The sequence below is a fragment of the Cibotium barometz genome, chromosome 57 (genome assembly GCF_041138505.1).
Source record: "Cibotium barometz isolate CiBa-2024 chromosome 57, ASM4113850v1, whole genome shotgun sequence".
In the NCBI taxonomy this organism is placed as follows: Eukaryota; Viridiplantae; Streptophyta; class Polypodiopsida; order Cyatheales; family Cibotiaceae; genus Cibotium; species Cibotium barometz.
This window is the reverse complement of record NC_141102.1, coordinates 24813947-24824370: the sequence shown is the minus strand read 5'-3', so window position 1 is coordinate 24824370 and position 10424 is coordinate 24813947.

Sequence of the window (10424 nt, the reverse complement as noted above, 5' to 3'; positions counted from 1 at the left end):
TTTATCCCTGATGATTTCTCACCTTCAAGACGCAAGAGAGTCTGTGAAGAAAGACTTTATAGAACAGTATGAGCGCTCACTTTTTCCTCACCTAGGAACTTCTGTAGCTCAGACCAAATGGCGGACCTATCAAAACATAACTAGGGTAACACCCTGGGGTCAGTAGCACTTTCGTAACAATGTCCGCTTGGCCATGGTTATTGAAGCTTTGGGTTTGGGTCCCCGATACTACTGCGTCATGAGATCAAGGCATCTTGGGTTTTCTGAGCGAGTCTTCTTACTGGCATGTTTTCTTCCTCATGAGAAGATATGCCTTTACCCCGTTTTTGGCTTGCCTCTCAGAGGTCCTTTTGTTAGATCACCTCATACCACTGAGATAGGTGCGGCAATAACTAGTAGAATCATTCCCATAGATGAGTTACCCTATACTTGTGCAGCTTGTGAGTGCTGCTTTTGTGACCATATGATGGACGGGCTTATGGAAGTGTAAAGAGTTCTTCTATCTTTACTGTATAACTTCCGAGAATGAATAAAGTTTAAATCTTGTTCTTATCTTGCTCTCTTTGAGACTTTTCTTGGTGGTTAATCTTGATTAAAATTTTTCTCTAAGTCTCATATTCGTGCATCTTGCGAAATTACCCTAGTTTGCGAGATGAGGACATCTCGCGTTTTTTAAGTGGGATAGAATGTAAGATTTCTCCCCCACCCCCTTTTTGATGTCTAGTATCTTCCCCTGTAATCAATCCCTCTTCAGAAATATAAAGACCTTGTTTCTAACTGTTTTAGCCTAGAGAGAGAAAATTATTTTAGAGAGAGAATATTCAGATTATGAATATTTTTGGATAGAAAAATAACTCATCTTCTTAAAATAAGTTCCCGTGAAACAAAAATTCAAAAAGAATTTTCCAATGTGCAATTGGAATTAATTGGAAATAAGTGTAAAGAACCTTAGTCTAAGGGTCTAGATTTTCAGAAATATTTGGATTATGTTCCAATTAAGGTTCCTATGGGCCAATAGCATCAATCCATGTGTAGGGAGGAGATAAATCCAAAATGTAAAAGAAGATACCCAAAAATGAGTAAATGCTCACATAAGATGAAGAGTTGAAAATGTACAAGGTTTATTCGTAAAAAACTATGAGCAATAAAATTTTGACACATATGTAAGGAAGGGGAGTTCTTTAAAGAAGGTGCATATTTCACATAAGATGAAGAGTTGAAAATGTACAAGGTTTATTAGTAAAAAACTATGAACAATAAAATTTTAACACATATGTAAGGAAGGAGAGTTCTTTAAAGAAGGTGCATATTTCACATAAGATGAAGAGTTGAAAATGTACAAGGTTTATTAGAAAAAAAACTATGAGCAATAAAATTTTGACACTTATGTAAGGAAGGGGAGTTCTTTAAAGAAGGTGCATATTTCACATAAGATGAAGAGTTGAAAATGTACAAGGTTTATTAGTAAAAAAACTATGAGCAATAGAATTTTGACACATATGTAAGGAAGGGGAGTTCTTTAAAGGAGGTGCATATTTCACATGCTTGAATGAGTTTTAAACTCAAAAATAATGTGATATTTTTATCTCTCATATCTCTTGAACCAAACCAAATCAAAATGGAACCAAATCGAATCAAAAAGTAACCAAACTAAGTTCAAATCTAGTCCAAATTCAACCAAACTGACTTGGAAAATTCTAGAATCAGTTTGTTTGGTTAGGAGCTCAATTTTTCCTATAAATAGGAACCTCCCTTTGTTGAAAAAAATATAGTGTCTTATGCATTGTTACTCTACTCTACCTAAGCCAAGAACTGTGAATTCTTTAATAATTCACTAGTTTTTGATACTTCTCTCTTTCTTCAATCCCCATTGGTGGCTCCATCAACATACTAAACCAATTGATTGGTTGGGGGCCTCTACCGTGATCAAAGAATCAAGAAAATTATAAGATAAGTATAGTGAATTTTGATCTTTTCTATAATTTCTCAATGATTCTCTCTTCTCAACCCCTCTCAAGCTTGAGAAGCTTAATTGATATGGTTTTTGAAATGATATTTAAGTTAATTAATTAATGATAGTAAAGAATTACATAAAATTCTATTTATATTTAATTCTAACGGTCTTTCTCTCTCTCACTTAAGAAATGGTCACTCATGACCCTTTTCAATCCAAATGAAGCTTTTCATAAGGCTTTTCCTTAATCCAATAATAAGCTATGCTTGAGGCCAAATTAATGGCTTTTTTCTATGCTTTTAGTTTATGTATATTGATGATTCAATCCATTATGGATTGATGATCCAATTAAAGACCATTCTAATTATTTCCTTAATGGTAAGCCTTATCCCTTAGAAAAAATTGAGATTTATCAGTCATAGTAGCGGAGCTATGGCAAAATTTTTATAGAAATTACGCATAAAATAATTTCATTCAAAGCATAAAAAGAGGACTTCCTACCATATTCTAGGAACTATCATCCTAGATTAATTAAAAGAATATTATTATGCATGGAGATATGGATGTTTGCATGTAGATGTAGAGGTATGGATGTGAGTGTGAATGTGGAGGTGGATGTATGCATGGAGATGTGGATGTATGCATGTAGAAGTAGATGTATAGATGAGGATGTAAATGGAGATGTGGATGGATGCATGTAGATATAGATGTATAGATGTAGATGTGAATGGAGATGTGGATGTATACATGTAGATGTAGATGTATAGATGTAGATGTGAATGGAGATGTGGATGTATGCATGTAGATGTAGATGTATAGATGTAGATGTGGATGTGGAGATAGATGGATGCATGTAGATGTAGATGTATAGATGTAGATGTGAATGGAGATGTGGATGTATGCAAGTAGATGTAGATGTATAGATGTAGATGTGGATGTGGAGGTGGATGTATACATGTAGATGTAGATGTGGATGTAGATGTGGAGGTGGATGTTTGCATGTAGATGTAGATGTATAGATGTGGATGTGAATGTGGAGGTGGATGTATGCATGTAGATGTAGATGTATAGATGTAGATGTGGATGTGGATGTGGAGGTGGATGGATGCATGTAGATGTAGATGTATAGATGTAGATGTGAATGGAGATGTGGATGTATGCAAGTAGATGTAGATGTATAGATGTAGATGTGCATGTGGAGGTGGATGTATACATGTAGATGTAGATGTGGATGTAGATGTGGAGGTGGATGTATGCATGTAGATGTAGATGTATAGATGTGGATGTGAATGTGGAGGTGGATGTATGCATGTAGATGTAGATGTATGGAGGTGAATGTGAATGTGGATGTGGAAGTATGCATAGAGATGTGGATGTATGCATGTAGATGTGAATGTACGCATATAGATGTGGATGTATGGATGTGAATGTGCATGTAGATGCGGATGTATGGATGTGGATGCATGAATGTGCATGTAGATGTGAAAATAGATGTATGGATGTAGATATGGATGTATGGATGTGAATATATGATATGTGATGTGAAGGAATCTGAAATGATGAGATGGAAAATGATGTGATGGGATGAGTATATATATAAATGGAATATGGAATAAGTAATGTAGATTGATGAGGGATAATGTGAAAAAATGAGAGTTAATATAGAAACTGTATTTGTAAACTGTTTGTAAATGCTGTTTATAAATGATTGTTTTATGTCCGAATGCTGGGGGGAGCATTTTGGCCGTCTTGTGATTAAGGTCATGATGATAAAGTTGCAACTGCTGACGGAGAGTCAATGAAGGACGTCTCGCGTAGCAAGGTCGGCCGAGGTCTTGACCAGCCTCGGTGCGATTAAAACGGTGAGCTTCCGATACGGTGGATGAGGGGCCAAGGAAGCGGCCTATGAGTGAAGCGCTAGGTCACTTGCGAAGGATCCTAGAGGGTGCTGACCATACGGTACTCGGGCTCTGGGTCCCCTAGGATACCCACGCGTGCATCGAGGAAGATATTGGAACAAGAGTAGGAGTTGTTTTCTGAAATCGGGCATGGATCTGGTTGATTGACCTTGCTGGTCTTCAATGGATGAGTCCATGGCTCTTTATATGGATCTGTTGGTTGATCTTGCTGATCTTCAACGAGAGTCCATCTTGTTAAGTGATTATATTGCCGAGTATTAAGGGCTAGGAACTATCGAAATGGCCCCTGAGCGTTCTAGTTACCAATGATGCCATAGATACTCTGATGAAGGAATGATGGGAAATTAAGAATCAATTGGATAAATTGGAAGATCGTGATCAGTGATACTATGGTTTTATTAAAGGATTGTTTTAAACTGGTTGAATCTGTGAAAAGGCAATTTCATATTGGGTGTGTGAGTGGTGTGACTAGTTTATTTTTGCATGAACATCCGGCTAGGGGGCCTTGGAACTCTTTTCTTTGGTACCCGGGACAAAACCTAACCAAATTCTTAATTGGATCCCATCACTACAGTGGTTGGGTGGTTGGCTAACCCATGGGATCGGGGTGGGGTTAGGCTAGACTGATGGATCCGTAAATCGAGACTCAAACTTTTGTTTTTTACAATAGATAAAATAAATCCAGGACAGTAACTGTTCTATGGATAGGAATCAGCGGCTGTGCCTCTTGAATGGGAAAAAAAGCGTTGATCCCAATGATCCAAGTGCAAGTTCCTTCCTTGATCTAACCAAGCATCTTATAGATGTAATTGGATCAGCTCGATCAGAAATGATCTTGACTACGTTAGAGTAAAAAGTTATCCTGGTGGAATCGCCCGTGCTTTCCGGTAAAGGAAGTTTTTACGGGTTCGATTTTGGAACAACCGACGGATTAGTCTCTTATCCGGATATCCGTGGGTGAGGCCCCAAATGTGGGACCCCTGTCCCGCGCGAGAAGTGCTACTTCCGTTGCTAGTATCCCGAATCTGTTGCTCGGTGGGAACAGGGATCTTACAAAAAAAATACCCCATTTCAATGGTCTACCAAGTGCCAAAGTGCTTTTGATAAGTTGAAGACCACCTTGGTAACCAGTCCCGTTCTGAAGCTGCCAGATTTCTCTCTACCCTTTGAGGTAGTAACTGATGCAAGTGGTTTTGCCCTGGGAGGTGCACTCATGCAGGAAGGTCATGCAGTGGCCTATGAATCCCGAAAGCTCAGAACGCATGAGAGGAATTATGCTGTCCACGACGTGGAATTGCTTTCAGTAGTCTATGCCTTAAACTTGTGGAGACATTACCTACTGGGAAAAAGATTCACTTTGATGACAGATCATCAGAGCTTAAAGTGGATCTTTACTCAGAAGGACCTCAACATGCGCCAAAGAAGGTGGATGCAGACCCTGCAGGAATTTGATTTTGAAATCAAGTACCGCCCAGGCAAAGAAAATGTGGGAGCAGATGCCCTCAGCAGAAAAGCCTCCTTGCTTGCAAGTACTATAATATCAAATCCTTTGATTATTCAAGCAAGTGAGAAGATCATGCAGGATAGATTCTTTGGCCCTATTGCTATCCTACTTATGCAGGAAAGTAAAACTCCGCAGGAGTTAAGCAGAGTTCAAGGGTACAGCCTGGATGATGGCATTATGTATTATAATCGCAGGCTATGCATTCTTAATGATGAGGGAACCAAGGACCAAATTCTGAATGAAGCCCATGACAGCATTATAGCAGAACATCGAGGTTTCATCAAAACCTACATGTCTGTAAAGAAAAGCTTCTTTTGGCCTGGTCTGAAAAAGGATGTACTGAATCATGTACGTCAATGTCTGACATGCGAGAAAGTCAAAGCTAAGAGAGTAAAAATGCCTGGGAAGTTGCATCCATTGGACATCCCCCAAATGAAATGGGAATGTATCAGTATGGACTTCATTACTGGATTACCTTCAGTGCAATCAGGTTACAACTCCATCTTTGTGGCAGTCGACAGACTAACCAAAGTTGCCCATCTGATTCCAGTAAAAGAAACCTACACTGCAGTGGATGTGGCCAAAGTGCTCCTCAAAGAAATCTTCAGATTGCATGGCCTACCCAGGAGAATAGTAAGTGATCGAGATTTCAAATTTACTTCAAGGTTTTGGACTGCATTTTTCGAAGCAGTGGATCTCAGCACAGCTTATCACCCTGAGACCGATGGTCAAACTGAAAGAGTAAACCAAGTAATTAAAGATATACTTCGGTCATGCTGTGGGGCACGGAACCCAAGAAGTGGCTAAGCTATCTGCACCTAGTCGAGTTCGCCTACAATGCTTCTTATCACCGAAGTATCAGGACGAGCCCTTTTAAAGCTCTGTATGGACAAGATTGCTTAACTCCATTAACTTGGTCTGACCCATTGATTAGGGTCGAGATGTCCAGACAGATGCTTGACGACATGGAGCAGCAGCAGTATCGGGACGAGCCCTTTTAAAGCTCTGTATGGACAAGATTGCTTAACTCCATTAACTTGGTCTGACCCATTGATTAGGGTCGAGATGTCCAGACAGATGCTTGACGACATGGAGCAGCAAGAGATGCAATCAATTCGTAAAGATATTAAAGTTACCTAGGATAGACAGAAGCAATATGCAGATAAGAAGAGGACACATGGAGAATTCAAAGAAGCAGATATGGTCTTCATTCGAGTACGGCCCAAAAGAAGTTCCTTATCTCTTGGTAAGTACAAGAAGTTATCCCCCAGATATTGTGGGCCATATCTGATTACAAAGAAAGTAGGTGACTTAGCCTACGGCTTCTTCTGCCTCCTCATCTCAAAGTTCATAATGTATTTCATGTAAGCCTTCTAAAGAAATATGTGCCAAGCCCAAATCATATGCTTGATGATGAAATCCTAACCTCTTCAACCCAGATGGAACTCCAACCTGAAGAAATTCTCGATGCTCGAGAAAAGATTCTCAGGAATAGAATTCTCAGAGAATTATTAGTAAAATGGAAGTTCTATCATTTTGAAGATGCCACTTGGGAGAATGAAGCCGATATGTTTGCGGGATTCTCCCCAATTTGCGAGATGAGGACATCTCGCATTTTTCAAGTGGGAGAGAATGTAAGATTCGTCCCCAGCCTCTCAAGATGTCCAGCATCCTCCTGTGTAATCAAATCCCTCTTCAGAAATATAAAAGATCTTGTTTCTGACTGTTTTAGCCTAGAGAGAGAAAATATTTTAAAGAGAGAATATTCAAATTTTGAATATTTTTGGATAGAAAAATATCTCATCTTATTAAAATAAGTTTCCCTAAAATAGAAGCTCAAAAAGATTTTCAGAAGGTGCATTAGAAATTAAGTATAATCTGTTCAAGAGGCATTATCCTAGAGGTGAAGATTTTTTCAAAAATTTAAATTAAGGTTCCTATGGACCAATAAGATTCATCCAAATGTAAGGAGGAGATAAATGAAGAAATAAAAGAAAAATCCCCAAAAATGAGTAAATACTCACATAAGATGAAGAGTTGACGAAGAGTTGACTAAGGACAAGGCTAATAGTTAAAAAGGGGAGATATTTAGAAGTAAATACTCACATAAGATGAAGAGTTGACTAAGGACAAGGCTAATAGTTAAAAAGGGGAGATATTTAGAAGTAAATACTCACATAAGATGAAGAGTTGAATAAGGACAAGGCTAATAGTTAAAAAGGGGGAGATATTTAGAAGTAATGATGCATTTTTGACACCTCTGCATGGGGATTTCTCCCTCATGAATGAGGCGCCTACTTCACATGTGCAATTAAGTTTTAAATCTTTAAAAATTGAGATATTTTATCTCTCCTCTCTCCTAATTCAAGTCTAGTTCCAAAAAGTTAGCTCAACTGACCTAAAAATGGTCAAAAATTGACCAAACTGAATTGAAAAATTCTAGAATCAGTTTGTTTGGTTAGGAGCTCATGTTTTCCTATAAATAGAAGCCTTCCCCTTTGTTGAAACTCAATAGTGTTTTATACACTGTTACTCTACTCCTCCCAAGCCAAGAACTGTGAATTTATTAATAATTCACTAGTTTTTGACATTTCCCTCTTCCAAAGATTGGTGGCCACTCTTGTCCAAACAAGAGTTGAACCCTCAAACCATCAAGCCAAAGGAAAGCTATCAAAGTCATTAGTAAGTTGGTGATTCTTCTTTTTTTTCACTTATTTTATGGTTTTAAATGGTTTTTGTGCTTTATGTCTTCTCTATAATGTTATGCCTCATTACAGAAAGGCATTCCCCTCTCTTCTCTAGCAAAACCAACCATTCTCTATCCTAGGTGAATGGTTAATTGATTAAAGTCAAGCTTTTATAATGTTGTCTTAATTAAGTGGAATAATGTTTACTTTAGGAAAATTTCAATACTCTTAGTGCACTTTTAATTAGTCTTAAAGACTTAAAAAATTAAAAAATGGTCAGCCATACAAAGGAGGTTATGACAAAAATTTTAGAAATTAGTGAGATAAAATTTATCTTTTATTATTCTAAAAGAGTAATCCTTATGGTTTCTATATTCTAAAGTATCATTTTCATGCATAAAAGATGCATTTTGATTATTATTTAAAAGATAAATTTTTATTATAAAAGCATTACTTTTATCATATTTGATTTTAATGCATAGAAGTATGCATAAAAGATAATTTTTTCATTATAAAAGTGTTACTTTTATTATATTTGATTTTAATGCATAGAAGTATGCATAAAAGATAATTTTTTATTATAAAAGTGTTACTTTTATCATATTTGATTTTAATGCATAGAAGTGTGCATAAAAGATAATTTTTTTCATTATAAAAGTGTTACTTTTATTATATTTGATTTTAATGCATAGAAGTATGCATAAAAGATAATTTCTTTATATAAAAGTGTTACTTTTATTATATTTGATTTTAATGCATAGAAGCATACATAAAATATAATTTTTTATTTTAAAAGTGTTACTTTTATCATAATTGATTTTAATGCATAGAAGCATGCATAAAAGATAATTTTTTATTATAAAAGTGTTACTTTTATCATATTTGATTTTAATGCATAGAAGTATGCATAAAAGATAATTTTTTCATTATAAAAGTGTTACTTTTATTATATTTGATTTTAATGCGTAGAAGTAAATTTGATTTTTTTTTTGTCGTGTGAATAAAGGGTTCATGCTGTGAAGGTACTCAAAACGGTTCACGCGTAAACTAGACTTTAGGGAAAAATTAAATTAAATTTTTTTAGGTCGCATGAATGAAGGGTTCACGCCGTGATGTTGTAGAAAATGGTTCACATGTGAACCAGACTTTACGTTTGGGTCATGTGAATGAAGGATTCATGCCGTGAAGTTGCAAAAATGACACCCCTACACCCTTCATAAATGACTGCCAAAATGGACAATTTGACAACTCATGAGCATCTACTGAGTTATGCATTAGTCTTAATGAGTTATGTAAAAAAGTGATTAAGAATCAATCTAAGATTAATCCTTTCACTAATCTTTTTCTCTAGTACACTAATCAAAGACTAATTAACCACTAATCCCTAACTAATTCACACAATTGATCACATCATTGGATAGAGCAAGGGAATGCTAATCTTTGTGCATCAAAAAATGTGTAAATTAATCTAAAATAGGAAATTAATTAGACTCTTAATTATGGTGTCCTCTTTTAAGGTAAAATTAAGCAAGGAGTCAAATTTCTCCAATTAATGAAAAAATTGATGTAAATAGGTGTTTTGATGCATCTGGATTCTACCACATGGCTCCGAAAGGGCATAAATCTTGTTCTCTATCCGGCGTTCCTTGTCAAGGACGGCCGACCTGAATCTCAAAATCTCATGTCGAGTCTCATCATACACATGCATATCAATCAGTCATACACGTGCATATCAATCATTCATCTCAAAACAAAGGAATCATAACTCATACATATCATCTCACACTCATATCTAGTCCATAATCTTTCAAGGCATGCATATTCAAATTAATCAAAATCAATTTCAAGTATAAAACAAGCTTTTAATTTAAAAGTCTAACTTCTCTTTATCTTTTAAGTCACATGGGAATCCTTGTTTTTAACATAATCAATTATCATGTTCTAACGACGAGCAAGGTCATCTCTAGTCACTATAGCTAAGTCTTAACTATGCTTATGCGTTAGTCCATCCGGTCTATATAGATAAAATAGTCAATCTTGATAATAATTTCTAAGGCAAAGCCTAATAACTAGTCTCTTTGGGAGAGTAATATCTTCCAAACTATTTGGAATTAGAGAAAAGTCAAAACTACATAGTTTTAGGACTTTTAAGGCTCTATAAAGCACATCTTAGTGATGGTTCTCTAAAAATGAGTTCTAAGGTCTCTTTGAGAGCATTCAATATAGCCAAAGTTGTGTTTTCAGCATGAAACTGTCAAAAATAGCCGAGTGCTCTACTTTGCACTCGAGTAACTCAAAAACAAAAGGAATTTGGGTTTCTAGAGTCTCATACACTCTTGTAGAGTTTCTTGCCGTCAAAA